The following is a 17,183-nucleotide window of genomic DNA, read 5'->3' as shown; positions in this document are numbered from 1 at the left end:
CACCTCACAATGTTACTAACTTCTGTCCATAGTTCTTCAGACAATGCCTACTAGATCTAATCCCTTGAATCTATTCATCACCCTCACTATCTAATAATAAGGGAATTGATTTATGTCATACCTGAATGGCCTAGTGGTTTTCCGTATTTTCTTCAATTTAAGTCTGAATTTTGCGATAAAAAGCTCCTGATTTGAGGCACAGTCAGCTTCAGATCTTGTTTTTGCTGACTGTATAGAGTTTCTCTATGGAAAAACAAATGGCTCAAAATTGGGAAAGGAGGGTGTTAAATCTGTATATTGTCACCCTTTTAATTTAACTTATATGCAGATTGCATCATGCAAACTGCTGGGTTAAATGAAGCTCAAGCTGGAATCAAGATTTTAATAATCTCAGAAATACAGATAACAGCACTGTTACAGCAGAAAGTGAAGAGGAACTGAAGACCCTCTTGATTAAGATGAAAGAGGAGAGTGAAAAAGCTGGCTTAAAACTCAGCACTCAAAAAATGAAGATCATGGCATCTCGTCCCAACACTTCATGGCATATAGATGGAAAAACAATGGAAATAGTGAAAGACTATTTTTCTGGGCTCCAAAATCACTGCTGATGGTGACTGCAGCCATGGAATTAAAAGACACTGACTCCTTGGAAGGAAAGTTATGACTAACCTAGAGAGCATATTAAAAAACAGAGACATTACTTTGCCAACAAAGGTTCATATAGTCAACGCTATGGTTTTTCCAGTAGCCATGTATAAATGTGAGAGTTGGACCATAAAGAAGGCTGAACAATGAAAAACTGATGCTTTTGAATTGTGATATTGGAAAAGATTCTTGAGAGTCCCTTGGACCTCAAAGAGACCAAACCATTCAATCCTAAAGGAAATCAACCCTGAATATTCATTGGAAGGACTGATGCTGAAGCTTCAATACTTTGGCCACCTTATGTGAATAGCTGACTCACTGAAAAAGACCCTGATGCTGGGAAAGATAGAAAGTAGGAGGAGAAGGGAGAAACAGAGGATGAGATGTTTGGACAATATCATTGATTCAATGGATGTGAGTTTGTGCAAGCTCCAGGAGATGGTGAAGCACGGAGAAGTCTGGAGTGCTGCAATCTATGGGGTCACAAGAGTCAGACAAGACTGAATGACTGAAGAATAACAAAAGAGCTTCTCCAACTTCAGCTGCAATGATATAGTCAATTTGATTTCACTATTGACCATCTGGAGATGTCCATTTGTAGAGTCATCTCTTGTGTTGTTGGAAGAGGGTGTTTGCTTTTATCAGTATATTCTCTTGGCAAAACTCTGTTATCCTTTGCCGTGCTTCATTTTGTACTCCAAGGCCAAATTTGAGTGTTAATCCAGATATTTCTTGACTTCCTATTTTTGCATTCCAGTTCCCTATAATAAAAAGGACATCATTTTTGGTGTTGGTTCTAGATCTTGTAGGTCTTCATAGAACCTTTTAATTTCTGCTTCTTTGGCATTAATTGTTGGGCTATAGACTTCAATTACTATGATGCTGAATGCTTTACCTTGGAAATTAACCGATATCATTCTGTCATTTTTGAGATTGCACCCAAGTACTGCACTTGAGACTTTTTTGTTGACTGTGAGGGCTACTCCATCTCTTCTAAGGGATTCTTGCCCACAGTAGTATATATAATGGTCATCTGAATTAAATTCACCTACTCCTATTCATTCCATTGATTCCTAAGATGTTAATGTTCACTCTTGCCATCTCCTGCTTGACCTTATCCAATTTACATTGATTCATTGACCTAACATTCCAGGTTCCTATGTGGTATTGTTTTTTACACCTTTGAAATTTACTTTTTACCACCAGACACATTCACAACTGAGCGCCATTTCCACATTGTCCCAGCCACTTCATTCTTTCTGGAGCTCTTAATAATCGCCCTCTGCTCTTCCTCAGTAGTATACTGGGCACCTTTTGACCTGGGAGGATTATCTTCTGGTGTCATTTCTTTTTGCCTTTTCATATGGGCTTTCCTGGTGGCTCAGAGGTTAAAGTGTCTGCCTGCAATGAGGGAGACCTGGGTTTGACCCCTGGGTCAGGAAGATCCCCTGGAGAAGGAAATGGCAACCCAGTCCAGTATTCTTGCCTGGAGAATCCCATGGATGGAGGAGCCTGGAGGGCTACAGTCCATGGGGTCACAAAGAGTTGGACACTACTGAGTGACTTCACTTTCACTTTGGGGTTCTCGCAGAAAAAATACTGAAGTGGTTTGCCATTCTTTCCTCTGGTAGGCTACATTTTGTCAGAACTTACCGCTATTACTTGTCCATCTTGGGCGGCCACACAAAGTATGATTCATTGAATTTCACAAGCCCCTTCACCATGGCAAAGCTGTGATCCATGAGTGGGCTTCCAGATAAATAATTTACAAATGATTTTTTATCCATTTTGTGGTTTACATTTTCATTCTATTAATTGTGTACCCAGATGAATAAAGGTACAACTGCAATGAAGTCTAATTTATTATTTTTCTTTTGTTTCTTATACTTTTGCTGTCGTATCCAAAAAATCATTGTCAAACCCAATGTTATTAAAATGTTCCCTATGTTTTCTTCTAGAATTTTTATTATTTTAACTCAAATTTAGGTAATTGATCCATTCTGAGTTGATTTTCATATATTATATAAGATAAGCGTCCAATTTTATTATTTTTCTTGCTTTATATATCCAACTTTTCCAGCACCATTTTTTGCAAAGACTGCCCTGTCTGTCCCCATTGAATGCCCGTTTAAAATTCTTGAAAATCAATTTACCATATATGTGAAAATTTGTTTCTTGGCTCTCTATTTTAGTTATTAGTTTTGTATGGTGACATGAAAATTCTTAAAAGAGCCTCTACCCTTAATGAACTTATAATTTCATTAGATAGTTAAAACTTATTTGCCTATAGACAATTCACTATAGCATCAATGAAGGAACATAGAAATTGTGAGCCATAGTGAGCTAAAGGAGGATAATTTGAAAAGGATGACAAGAAGTTGGAAGTGTAGACCAGGATTAACTGGACCTTTACAAATACATAGAGGTAGCCAAGACTCGGAAAAGAAGAAGAGATTGTTTAGGAGAAGGTGAATGAGAAATAATGTAAGAAGACTCATAACATCATTCTGTTATGGGAAATAAGAAACTAGACTCTGTAGTCACCTAAGAGGGAATAGCATGTTCTATTTCAGTTGAGAAATATAGACCATTAAATAAAACTGAAGTTTTTGGTCCGTGCAAATGAGTTATCTACATTTTTCCGATCTACAATCTGATTCATTTTTTTGGTTTGTTTGCATAGCTATATCTTTAAAGTCTCCTTTAGTGATTATTAACCATTTACATAATAATCTTCCTAGATGCCCACTTCCTACAGATGAAGATATTTTGGAACTTTTCCAACTTTCCCTGTAGCCACTAGAAGGAGAAAAGCAGTTCATGGAGTTTGGTACTTTGAATGGTCTATCTTTTGTAGAGTTAGTTTATAAGAGTTGTGGTGGAGAAAATTAATATGAATGATTTCAAATGTTCAAAATAAATAAACCATACACATGGATAAAAAGTTCTTAATATTAAGAAAGCTTCTTTACCAAAAGGACAGTTTGTTTCTCTAGCCTGCAACAGAGAGCCACAGTTGCTGGTGTGGCCAGTCTCAGTCAAAGAAACCTTTTTTTATGCCTCTTGCCCACATGCTCATTGTCTGAGTGGCAGTGACACAGAAATAGGGGTTAAATGATGTCAAAGTCAGATATTCTGTTCAGAAATATACATACATGATGCGAGGTAGTTTTTGTTGTTGTTGTTGTTGTTCAACTTTTTATTTTATATTGGAGTATGTTGTCCTTGGTGGCTCAGTGGAAAACATTCAGCCTGCCAATGCAGCAGATGTGGGTTTGATCCCTGAGCTGGGAAGATGCCCTGGAGAAGAAATTGGCAACCCATTCCAGTATTCCTGCTTGGGAAATCCCATGGACAGAGCCTGGTGGGCCACACAATCCAACAAGTCACATAAGCATCAGATACTATTTAGTGACTAAGACAACAAATAATTGACAAATAATGTGTTAATTTCAGATGCACAGCAAAGTGATCCAGTTATATATATATATATATATATATATATATATATATATATAATTTTTAACATCATTTTCCATCTTAGTTTGTTACATAATATTGAACAATGTTCCCTGTGCTACACAGTAGGTCCTTGCTGGTTATGCATTTTAAATATAGCAGCATATATAATGCAATGTTTTAAATGTCTCCAATCCAGTACTTGGTGAAAATATATAGAAAACTTTATTTCCCATAAGATAGCAAGAGTTAGCAGACATAGAGGAAGGGCCTAAAATAGGTGTGGGGTTCCATGAAAATAATTTTATGACCACAGGAGGGGTATTTTATCTTCATTAATCAAAAAAAAATACCCCTTTTCTGTAAAACCTCCATTTCTATTGCAGGAAAAGAGCAATTAAAGGGTGGTGGCCCAGTCCACCTCTCTCATATTTCATACTCATAATAGCAGCCTCTATGCTGGTTCTTTCTGGAACCAACAACCACAGAGAGTATTGGGTTTGCTAGAATTGCTATATATAGCCCATGTCATTTATGTATATTTTGTTTGTGTCAATTTCTTTCAAACAGAGGATGACCAGTTGCCTTTTGCAAAAATAACCAAGCATAATGTTTTATCTGCCTATCACATGATAGGATAACACAAAAACATTTTTTACTTTTTTTTTTGTTTGCTTTTGGTGTTGTTTTCTACTAAAGTCAATACAGAAAATATAAGTAAATAAGTAAAATGGAGAGTGGTTATGTCCCATAAGGGAAGAAACCATGTAAATTGAGTCTCTAATTTTCTTCCAGATGCCACAATCACTGTTGCTACCTAAGATTGCCCCTGGTTCCTTGGCCAGCAGACCTAGAAACCTGAGGTGACAAGTCAGGGGCATGTATTCATGGTCTTACTAACTGGTTCACCAGAGACTGATCTGTAAGGCTCCTTTTCAGAATAGGGCCAGGAAGACACAAGCAAAGGTCAAATTTTATAAACTGCGTGTGTCCTTCACCTAAATAAAATTCATACATTGAGAACCTAATTCCAATGTAAAGGTATTAAGAAGTGAGATATTCAGGAGGTGATTAAGTTATGAAGGTGAAGCCCTCATGAATATAATTAATACCATTATAAAAGAGACAGAAAGCTCTCTTGCCCCTTCTGCCATGTGAGGATACAACAAGAAGATGAATTCCTATGAATCAGGACGAGGACATTCACCAGACACTGACTCTACCAGCACTTTGATCTTGTATTTCTCAGCCTCCAAATCTATAAGAAATTAATGTTTGTTGTTTAAGCCACACAGTCTATGATATATATATATATATATTTTTATTACAGCAGCCTGAAGGGAACAAGACACCAAGTAAAAAGCCTGAAGAGGCCTTTAGCAAGCTATGAGGAGAACAGCAGCAGAGATCGTAACTCCAGTGGCAGCTTCCACCTATATATGCTAGGATGAGGGTTGAGTAGGACAGACTGCACCTCTCTAACTCAGAAGCTGCCAGAAAATAGGTGGTTATTGCATCAGAGTACTGACTGTTTGAACATAGTTCTTTCCTCATTTTATTATTGTCTATCACAATTCCCAGCTTCTGACCTCAATGAAACAGATGCTTTTTTGGGAGTGGTGGAGAGCATGAAAACAGGAGGATAGGAAACTCAGCTGCTGCTGCTGCTGCTGCTGCTGCTGCTGCTTCTTCTTCTTCTTCTTCTTCTTCTTTTTAAATCTTTAATACTATTATAAGCCCTACTTGAAAAATATATTTTATTTTCCAATGCTTCTAGCCAGAGTTAGTCTCATACAAACAGCTACATACAAGGTCTGAATGGAGAAAGATCAAAATACAGGCTTAAACTGTACCAGAGACGTATAATTATGCCAGAGATGTATAATCTCACTCTAGAGATTATTTCAATGTCTATTTCATAGAGTTGTATTTTCGTTCTGCTAAATAAAAAATATTGAAAATTTCAACAATATACCATCACAAGTTTTATGCCAAATGAATTTAACACCAAATAGCAAGAAAGGAAAACACTCAATATAAATCAATAAATTAAGTATAATTATATACAATAGGGTTTCTCTGGTGGCTCAGTCAATAAATAATCTGCATGCAATGCAGAAGACCCAGGTTCAATCTCTAGGTGTGGTAGATTCCCTGGAGAAGGAAATGGCAACCCATTCCAGTAAATTTGCCTGGGAAATCTGATAGACAGAGGAGCCTGGCGGGCTACAGTCCATGGGGTCACAAAGAGTCAGACATGACTGAACAACTAAACCACATAAAACAGAAAAAATCACATTGCCTGATCTTTATTTTTCTCATCTACTTTTTATTTTCTTATAAGACTAGTAAAAACAATTTAAAAACCTCTTATCTCTGTTCCTTATTGTTGTTCTGGGCTGAAGCTCATGCAGAATTTAGGATATTTATATTTTGATTTTAAAATGAATCATTTAATAGAAATTTTGCAAAGTGTAAAAAATCCTAAAATGGGAAAGAAGACTTTGGAAGGAATGATGCTAAAGCTGCAACTCCAGTACTTTGGCCACCTCATGCAAAGAGTTGACTCACTGGAAAAGACTCTGATGGTGGGAGGGATTGGGGGCATGAGGAGAAGGGGACGACCGAGGATGAGATGGCTGGATGGCATCACTGACTCGATGGATGCGAGTCTGGGTGAACTCTGGGAGTTGATGATGGACAGGGAGGCCTGGCGTGCTGTGATTCATACAGTCGCAAAGAGTTGGACATGACTGAGTGACTGAACTGAACTGAACTGAAGATAGTCATTTAGCAGTTTTGGTATACTTCTATTTTATTCAAATAAATATAATTAGCATAGTGTTGTATATACTGGAGGTACTATATTAGCTTTTATTTTTATTTTATAAAAATAAACATGCTAGTTTTAATTAAAATATTATTATATTAAAACATTTATATACTATTAATAAAATATTTTTAATATAGTTGTAGTGTAATCTACTTCAGTAAAGTTCTATTGTTAGAAAAATAACTTGTTTATGGTCTTTTCTTATAAATTCTGTTGCATTGAATAGTTTTGTGCTTAAGGTTTGTTTATATTTGGTATAACTTTTTTGGGCTAGATTCCCCAGAGTGAAATTACTTCAATTGAAAAATAAAAATATTGTATAGTCCCTTAGTAAATGTTGCCATTTTGCCTTAAAATGGTTTTAGTCTAAATTCATACAGAGCTAGAGAAAGCTATATCTGAGCAGATGAGAATTGTGATGTTTTTGGGCTTGTCTTCCATTTCTATAGAAAGCCAGACTATTAGAATCTATATGTTTGTTATGGAGATGAATAACTTCATAAGAGGAACTTAGGCTTCCTCTTTATATAAATGTTGTGATAGTAATGAATTGTTAAGTCACTACTTAGTGACAGCAACAGACATATCCAATAATTTTTCTGATGGTTTGCATGCCCTAAAAGAAATGACAAGGAACTTCCCTGGTGGTCCAGTGGTTAAGACTTCACCTTCCAATTCAGGGGATGAGGGGTCAATCCCTGTCAGGGAATTAAGATCCCACATGCCTGGGGCCAAAAAACTAACTAACTAAATAAATAAATAAAACATAAAACTGAAGCAATCTTGTAACAGATTCAATAAAGACTTTAAAAATGGTCCACATCAGAAAACATCTAAAAAAAAAAAAAGAAAAAGAAATTACAATTTTTTAATATAAATTTATTTATTTTAATTAGAGGTTAATTACTTTACAATATTCCATTGGTTTTCCCATACATCAACATGAATCCGCCACAGGTATACACGTGTTCCCCATCCTAAACCCCTCTCCCTCCTCCCTCCCTGTACCATCCCTCTGGGTGGTCTCAGTGCACCAGCCCCAAGCAACCAGTATCATGCATCAAACCTGGACTGACAACTCATTTCATATATGATATTATACATGTTTCAATGCCATTCTCCCAAATCATCCCCCCCTCGCCCTCTCCCACAGAGTCCAGAAGACTACTATACATCTGTGTCTCTTTTGCTGTCTCTCATACAGGGTTATCGTGACCATCTTTCTAAATTCCATATATATGCATTAGTATACCGTATTGGTGTTTTTCTTTCTGGCTTACTTCACTCTGTATAATAGGCTCCAGTTTCATCCACCTCATTAGAACTGATTCAAATGTATTCTTTTTAATGGCTGAGTAATACTCCATTGCATCTGGTGATGAATGCCCTCCTTCAAAAAATTTAAATTGTCTGGTTACATGTATAATCCAGTCATGCTGTCAATACTCTGAACATTGGTGGACATCTTACATTTGAAGGGCTTTCAGAGCCATGTCCAAATCTATGTTTTAATAGTCAAACATCTTTGTAAACTATTTTTAATTCATCTAGATAAACAGTATCAGTTTCTATAAGCTGGGTTATGACAAACAATAATAAAAGCTCAATGGCTTAAAGTACCAAAAGGATTATTACAAGAGCTCATGAGGTCTCAGCCATCTTTTCAAAATAACTATCACCCCTGTCATGGCTTAGTCATACAAGAAGCTTTATTTTTGTAGCACAATATTTTTATTATTATCTCTCTGGGTTTAAATCAGCAGGGGAAGACAGACCAGAAATATATGCCTGCTTGAAAATAGTTCTGCCTGCAAATAACTCATGACGCTTATCTTTCACTGTCTGCCCCTAAGGAGATTCAATCTTCCTATGTATCCAGAAAGAAAGAACTGGAAGGATTGGTAAGCACTAGCATTTTCTACCATGGTTTATCTCCTATTACTTTTTCTACACATACTGCATGCAGAAATTTTAATGAAGATCGTTTTGATATTTTCAGTGTAATTTTTAATTTTACAAGATTGTTGTATACATTGCAGAGCGCTCTCCATTTTGAAACACTCAAAGTTGCCATTATTCATTTCCAAATATCATAGCAGTACTGTCATACTTGAGGTCCATTAATTTGGACCATTCTTAATCACTGAAATATGTTTCATGATTTTCTTTCTGCAAGCTTTTGTTCGTATTTAAAGTCCCTGCCTTTTTATGTCCACCTATAAAAATCGTATAAGCTTTCAATACTCCAAATTAAATGTCATCATTTACAGTGTTTTACTTTATTATCCTCAACTAGAAATTTTCAGCTCTTCATTCTGAATTTGTTTTAAAACACTGTTTCATACCTTATATTATTCTCATTAGAATCCATTTTGTAGAGTAGAAGGTGTAAGAATTTTGAACCCAGAAGGCCTGGATCTGAATCATGGCTGTACTACTATTTGTGTGATGCATACAAGTTATATAACCTCTCTGGGCTTTTTCCAACCTTTTTTTTTTAAATAAAAAAGAGATAAAATAATTACCTTAGTTTGTTTAGACTGTTATTGAGAGGGTAACAGTCAGGAAGGCCAAGGGTCTTCAAATGGAGGAAATCTGCAAGTGTCAGATATTTTTTCTCTCTCTTCAGTAGCAGGAGGAAACACAAATTTTTCCCCTTCTCTATACAAATTTATAAAGAGGTTTCTTTTAAAACTCTATGTTGCCTTGAGGACACCTGGTTGCACCTGAACTTAACTTTTCCCAAACCTTGAGCTAACCAATGTGGTTTTTCTTATTGAAATGTTTGTCTTAAGCTATGTTAATGAACTATGTATTTAACCTTGACTCTGTCTTCAAGTCAGTTCCATACTTAGGACTCAGAATCAACTTGACAAAACAGTATGTTTTACTCATTCAACTGTTCTCTTAAGCTGTGTTAATGAGACTGTATTTGCTTGGAAACCTGCCTTTCTTCAAGATTCATGTCAATCGTTTTATGGACAACTTGCCTTGTGCCAATGTTATCTCAAAATGCATGTTGTGGGTGACGGGCCTGGTGCCAGTCTCTGAGTTTTGAGACATTCCCTTTCTCTAATTAGCAAACTGCTAGTAGCTATATAACATCCAGCTAAAGACTAGCAATGGGGCACTCTTTCTGCCCCTTCTGATGTCTATGTCAGAAGCTTTCTCTATCTCCTCTATACCTTAATAAAACTTTATTACACAAAAGCTCTGAGCGATCAAGCCTCATCATTGGCCCTGGATTGAATTCCTCTCCTCTGGAAGCCAAGAATCTTGATGTTTCTTCATGGTACAGCGACAACCTTTCATTATGAAAAATGTCACATACTGGGTCGCTTGTAAATCACAAAAGTTTATTTCTTACAGTTCTGGAGGTTGGAATACCAAAATCAAGTCACCTGATGATTCAGTGTCTCATGAGGTTCTGCTTTCTGATTCACAGATAGTGCCTTCTTGCTGTGGCCTCATATGGGCTTCCCAGGTGGCTCAGTGGTAGCAAATCACCCTGCAAAGGCAGGAGAGGTGGGTTCCATCCCTGGGTTGGGAAGACCCCTTGGAGTAGGAAATGGCAACCCACTCCAGTATTCTTGCTTGGAAAATTCTATGAACAGAGGAGCCTGGTGGGCTACAGTCGATGGGATCACAAAGAATAGGACATGACAGAGCATACAAGCATGCATATGATGGAAGGGGCAGGGATCTTCTGGAGCTTCTTTATGAAGCAATAATCACATTCATGAGGGTTCTTCATGACTTAAGCATTTCCTAAAGGTCTCACTTGCTAGGACCTTCACTTTTGAGGGCCAAGATTTAAAAATATCAGTTTTTAGGGGCACAGACATTCAGACCATAGCAATTAGTTGTTACTGTTCAGTTGCTAAGTCATGTCTGACTCTTCATAACCCTGTAGCACGCCAGGCTCCTCTGTCCTCCACTATCTCCTGGAGTTTGCTCAAAATCATGTCCATTGAGTTAGTGATGCCATTTAACTATCTCATCCTCTTCCACTCCCTTCTCCTCCCACCTTCAATCTTTCCCAGTATCAAGGTATTTTCCAGTGAGTCTGCTCTTTGCATCAGGTGACTAAAATATTGGAGCTTCAGCATCAGTCCTTCCAATAAATATTCAGGGTTGATTTCCTTGAAGACTGACAGGTTTGACATCCTTGCAGTCCAAGGAACTCTCAAGAGTCTTTTCCAGCCTGACAGTTTGAAAGCATCAATTCTTCAGAGCTCAGTCTTCCTTATGGTCCAGCTCTCATATCTGTACATGGCTACTGGAAAAATTTTAGCTTTGACTATATGGATTTTGTTGCAAAGTGATGTATCTGCTTTTTAATATGCTGTCTAGATTTGTCAAAACTTTTCTTCCAAGGAGCAAGCTTCTTTTACTTTCATGACTGCAGCCACAGTTCACAGTGATTTTTGAGCCTATATAACTGAAATTTGTCAGTTCTTCACACTTTTCTCCTATTTGTCATGAAGTTTCAGTTACCAATGCAAAGAAATACAGGAAAACAACAGAATGGGAAAGACTAGAGATCTCTTCAAGAAAATTAGAGATACCAAGGGAACATTTCATGCAAAGATGGGCTCGATAAAGGACAGAAATGGTATGGACCTAACAGAAGCAGAAGATATTAAGAAGAGGTGGCAAGAATACACGGAAGAACTGTACAAAAAAGATCTTCATGACCCAGATAATCATGATAAGGTGATCACTATTCTAGAGCCAGACATCTTGGAATGTGAAGTCAAGTCGGCCTTAAAAAGCATCACTACGAACAAAGCTAGTGGAGGTGATGGAATTCCAGTTGAGCTATTTCAAATACTGAAAGATGATGCTGTGAATGTGCTGCACTCAATATGCCAGCAAATTTGGAAAATTCAGCAGTGGCCACAGGACTGGAAAAGGTCAGTTTTCATTCCAATTCCAAAGAAAGGCAGTGCCAAAGAATGCTCAAACTACCACACAATTGCTCTCATCTCACATGCTAGTAAAGTAATGCTCAAAATTCCCCAAGCCAGGCTTCAGCAATATGTGAACCGTGAACTTCCTGATGTTCCAGCTGGTTTTAGAAAAGGCAGAGGAAGCAGAGATCAAATTGCCAACATCCGCTGGATCATGGAAAAAGCAAGAGAGTTCCAGAAAAACATCTATTTCTGCCAAAGCCTTTGACTGTGTGGATCACAATAAACTGTGGAAAATTCTGAGAGAGATGGGAATACCAGACCACCTAATCTGCCTCTTGAGAAATATGTATGCAGGTCAGGAAGCAACAGTTAGGACTGGACATGGAACAACAGACTGGTTCCAAAGAGGAAAAGGAGTACGTCAAGGCTGTATATTGTCACCCTGCTTATTTAACTTATATGCAGAGTACATCATGAGAAATACTGGACTGGAAGAAACACAAGCTGGAATCAAGATTGCCAGGAGAAATATCAATCACCTCAAATATGCAGATGACACCACCCTTATGGCAGGAAATGAAGAGGAACTAAAAAGCCTCTTGATGAAAGTGAAAGAGGAGAGTGAAAAAGTTGGCTTAAAGCTCAACATTCAGAAAATGAAGATCATGGCATCTGGTCCCATCACTTTATGGAAAATAGATGGGGAAACAGTAGAAACAGTGTCAGACTTTATTTTGGGGGGCTCCAAAATCACTGCAGATGGTGACTGCAGCCATGAAATTGAAAGACGCTTACTCCTTGGAAGAAAAGTTATGACCAACCTAGATAGCATATTCCATAGCAGAGACATTACTTTTCCAACTAAGGTCCATCTAGTCAAGGCTATGGTTTTTCCTGTGGTCATGTATGGATGTGAGAGTTGAACTGTGAAGAAAGCTGAGTGCCGAAGAATTGATGCTTTTGAACTGTGATGTTGGAGAAGACTCTTGAGAGTCCCTTGGACTGCAAGGAGATCCAACTAGTCCATTCTGAAGGAGATCAACCCTGGGATTTCCTTGGAAGGAATGATGCCGAAGCTGAAACTCCAGTACTTTGGCCACCTCATGAGAAGAGTTGACTCATTGGAAAAGACTCTGATGGTGGGAGGGATTGGGGGCAAGAGGAGAAGGGAACGACAGAGGATGAGATGGCTAGATGGCATCACTGACTCGATGGACCTGAGTCTGAGCGAGATCGGGAGATGGTGATGGACAGGGAGGCCTGGCGTGCTGTGATTCATGGGATCACAAAGAGTCGGACATGAATAAGTGACTGAACTGAACTGTACTGAATGGGATCAGATGTCATGATATTATTATTATTATTATTATTTTAATGTTGACTTTTAAACGAGATTTTTCACTCTCCTCTTTCACCTTCATTGAGTGGATCATTAGTTCCTCTTCACTTTCTGTTATTAGAGTGGTATCAACTGCATATCTGAGGTTGTTGATATTTCTCTCGGCAATCTTGACTCCAGCTTATGATTCATCCAGCCTGGCCTTTTGATTGATGTATTATGCATATAAGTTAAATAAGCAGGGTGACAATGTACAGCTTTGTCTTACTCCTTTCCCAGTTTGAACCCATCACTTTTTCCATTTCCAACTATATCTATATAATACTTTATATAGATATAACTATATAATACTTTATGTACATATGGAGAAGGAAATGACAACCCACTCTAGTGTTCTTGCCTGGAGAATTCCAGGGACGGGGGAACCTGTTGGGCTGCCGTCTATGGGGTCGTACAGAGTCGGACACGACTGAAGCAACTTAGCAGTAATAGCAGCAGCAGCAGTACATATTATATGTATTGTATATTTAATATACATATTATACTTTAAATAATTGTTTTGAGAGTTAAATAACATATAGAAACCAAAAACAAACAAACAAACAAACAAACCTTGTTGGTACAGAGGAAATACTCAGTAAATGGTACTTGGATTTCAATCTCTAGTCTTATTCCATAAATTGTGGGACCATAAAAGAAGCTCATAGAATAGGAAGCCAGAAGCAATTTGACCTCAGTTATATCCTGTTTATTTTACCTTTAAACCTTGTACCTAATCCAGTCACAACTATGACTACACATTACAATCACTTGAGATTATTTTAAATTTTTATGTTAATAACTTGGCCCCACCTCAGACTATTAAGTCACTATTTATGATAGTGGGACTCAGTATTTTTGAAGCTTCTCAAGTAATTTTATTGCATAGCCACACTTAAGGAAAACTCTTTGTAGCATCTAGAATGGTTTTTCATACATACCAAATACTCAACAGATATGTTAAGTGAAACTAATTTTAATCACACAAATATGCTAACCATATCACTGTGATTTAAAACTTCGTTAGCCTAAACTTATGTTAGCCTACCTGTTCAAGACTCTAATGACCTTATTTTGGTTTTGATGGTATTTTAATTAAAAGTTAAGTTTAGCTTCAAAAGATTAGGATTTGACACCTTAAGAATATTGAAAATAATATAGTTCACCCACAGAAGTTGTTGTTGAAAGGGGAGAAATGTCCAAAACATTTTTTAACAAAATGGCAACCTTATTAAATCTCTGTGAATAGCTTCCCACATAAGTTAATTCATGTGCATAGACAACTTTTAATTCATATCTTTATATATGACATTTTGAGTAATGACCATTCTCATGCTGATAAATATTTTACTCATGTAAATACTAAGGAGTTTATGGTGTCTTCTCTGTGGTTATTACCAATGTTAATATGGAATTTATGAGCTGTTATTTTCACATTCCAAGGCTTCTCCTATATGTATTTCCCAAAAACCTGAGAAATGAGTAAAAAAAAAAAAAAAAAAAAAACTAGGAATATAAAACATGAATTGTGACCATGCAAATGAAATCATTTAACTTTTCACTTGTATTCTATGTTGCAGACATACTATCTAATATTGTTATTGTATATACACAGATTAATGCATTACAATTTTTATAAATTACTGTCAATCATTAAAAGTATTATCATGTGTTTCAATGTATCACTATTCCTGTTAGATTCTTTTAATTTATTCCTTTATAATTGAAAGATAATTGCTTTATAATATTACATTGGTTTCTGCCATACATCTGCCATGTTTCTGCCAACATGCTACTCTCTCCATTAGTCCCACCTTCTCCTTCCTCCTCCTGGCCATAGTCTGTTCTCTATGTCTGTGTCTCCACTGCTGCCCTGCAAATAGGTTCATCAGTTCTATATTTCTAGATTTCATAGATATATATTAACATAAGTATTTGTTTTTATCTTTCTGACTTACTTCACTCTGTATAATAGGCTCCAGGTTCATTCACCTCATTAAAACTGACTTAAATGTGTTTCTTTGTATGACTAATATTCCATTGTATAAGTATAGCACAGCTTCTTTATCCATTCCACTGTTGATGAACATTTAGGTTGCTTCCATATTCTAGTTATTATAAATAGTGTTGCAATGAACATTGAGGTTCATGTGTCTTTCTCAGTTTTTATTTCAACTGTGGATATGCCCAATAGTGGAATTGTTGGGTCATATGTTGATTTTATTCCTAAGTTTTGAAGGAATCTGTACAGTTTTCCATAGTGGCTGTATTAATTTACATTACCACCAGCAGTGTAAAATGTTCCCTTTTCTATACACTATCTCCAGCATTTATTGTTTGTGGATTTTTTGATGATGGCCATCCTGACTGGTGTGAGGTGATAATTATACTTTTGAAGTGCATTTCTCGAAAAGTGAGCAACGCTGAGCATCTTTTCATGTGTTTATTAGCTGTCTGTGTTTACTTTGGAGAAATGTTTGTTTAGGTCATTTGCTCATTTCTTGATTGGGTTGTTTGTCTGGTATTGATTTATATGAGCTACTTGTATATTTTGGAAATTAATCCTGTTGTTTCATTTACTGTTTTTTTTTTTTTTTTACATTCTCAGGGTTGTCTTTTCACCCCTTTTATAGTTTCTTGACTGTGCAAAAGCTTTTAATTTGGTTCCACTTGCTATTTTGATTTTTATATTCATTACTCTAGGATGTGGGTCATAGAGGCTCTTGCTGTGATTTATGTCATATAGTGCTCTGCCTGCTCTGCCTGTTTTCCTCTAGGAGTTTTATAGTTTCTGGTCTTACATTTAGGTCTTTATTCCATTTTGAGTTTATGTTTGTGTATGGTGTTAGGAAGTGTTTTAGTTTCATTCTTTTACATATAGCTGTTCAGTTTTCCCAGTACCACTTGTTTAAGGGACTATCTTTGCCTCATTGTATATTTGTGCCTCCTTTGTCAAAAATAAGGTATCCATAGGTGTGTGGGTTTATCTCTGGGCTTTCTATCTTGTTCCATTGGTCTATATTTCTGTTTTTGTGCCAGTACCATGATGTCTTGATGACTATAGCTTGGTAGTATTATCTGAAATCAAGAAGTTTGATTCAAAAAAAAAAAAAAAAAGAAGTTTGATTCCTCCAGCTCCATTCTTCTTTCTCAAGATGGCTTTAGCTATTCAGGGTCTTCTGTGTTTCCATACAAATTGTGAGTTCTTTTTTGTTGTTGTTGTTCTAGTTCTGTGAAATATGCCATTGGTAATTTGATAAGGATTGCACTGAATCTGTAGATTACATTTGGTAGTACAGTCATTTTCACAGTATCGATTCTCCCAACCCAGGAAATTAGAATATCTCTCCATCTGTCGGTGTTTTCTTTGATTTCTTTCATCAGTGTCTTATAGTTTTCTGTATACACCTCTTTTATCTCGTTGAGTAGGTTTATTCTTAGATAATTTATTCACTTTATTGCAATGGTAAATAGGATTGATTGCTTAATTTTTCTTTCTGATATTACATTGTTAATGATGGGAATACAAGTGATTTCTATGTATTGATTTTGTATCCTGTGACTTTGCTAAATTCACTGATTAGCTCTAGCATTTTCCTGATGGCATCTTTAGGGTTTTCTATGTATAGTATCATGTTGTCTACAAACAGTGGAAGTTTTACTTCTTCTTTTCCAATCTGGATTCCTTTCATTTCTTTTCCTTCTCTGATTGCTGAAGGCTAGGACTTCCAAAACTATGTTGAATAGTAGTAGTGAGAGGGGGCACCCTTATCTTGTTCTTGATCTTAGAGGAACATTTTCAGTTTTTCACCACTGAATATTATATTTGTTGTGGTTTTGTCATATATGGCCTTTATTATATTGAAATAGGTTCCTTCTATGCTCACTTTTTGAAGAACTTTTTTTTAAATCATAAATGGGTTTTGAATTTTATTGAAAGTTTTTTCTGCAT

The 17,183-nt window shown here is 36.6% G+C and overlaps 1 pseudogene; it reads right to left on the bottom strand.

Moving 5' to 3' along the window:
• Positions 1-90: 90 nt before the first annotated feature.
• On the bottom strand, positions 91-1,990 carry LOC120881611 (annotated as a pseudogene).
• Positions 1,991-17,183: the final 15,193 nt, after the last annotated feature.

The sequence above is a fragment of the Oryx dammah genome, unplaced genomic scaffold (genome assembly GCF_014754425.2).
Source record: "Oryx dammah isolate SB20612 unplaced genomic scaffold, SCBI_Odam_1.1 HiC_scaffold_23, whole genome shotgun sequence".
Lineage (NCBI taxonomy): Eukaryota > Metazoa > Chordata > Mammalia > Artiodactyla > Bovidae > Oryx > Oryx dammah.
This window is presented reverse-complemented; position numbering and strand designations above follow the sequence as displayed.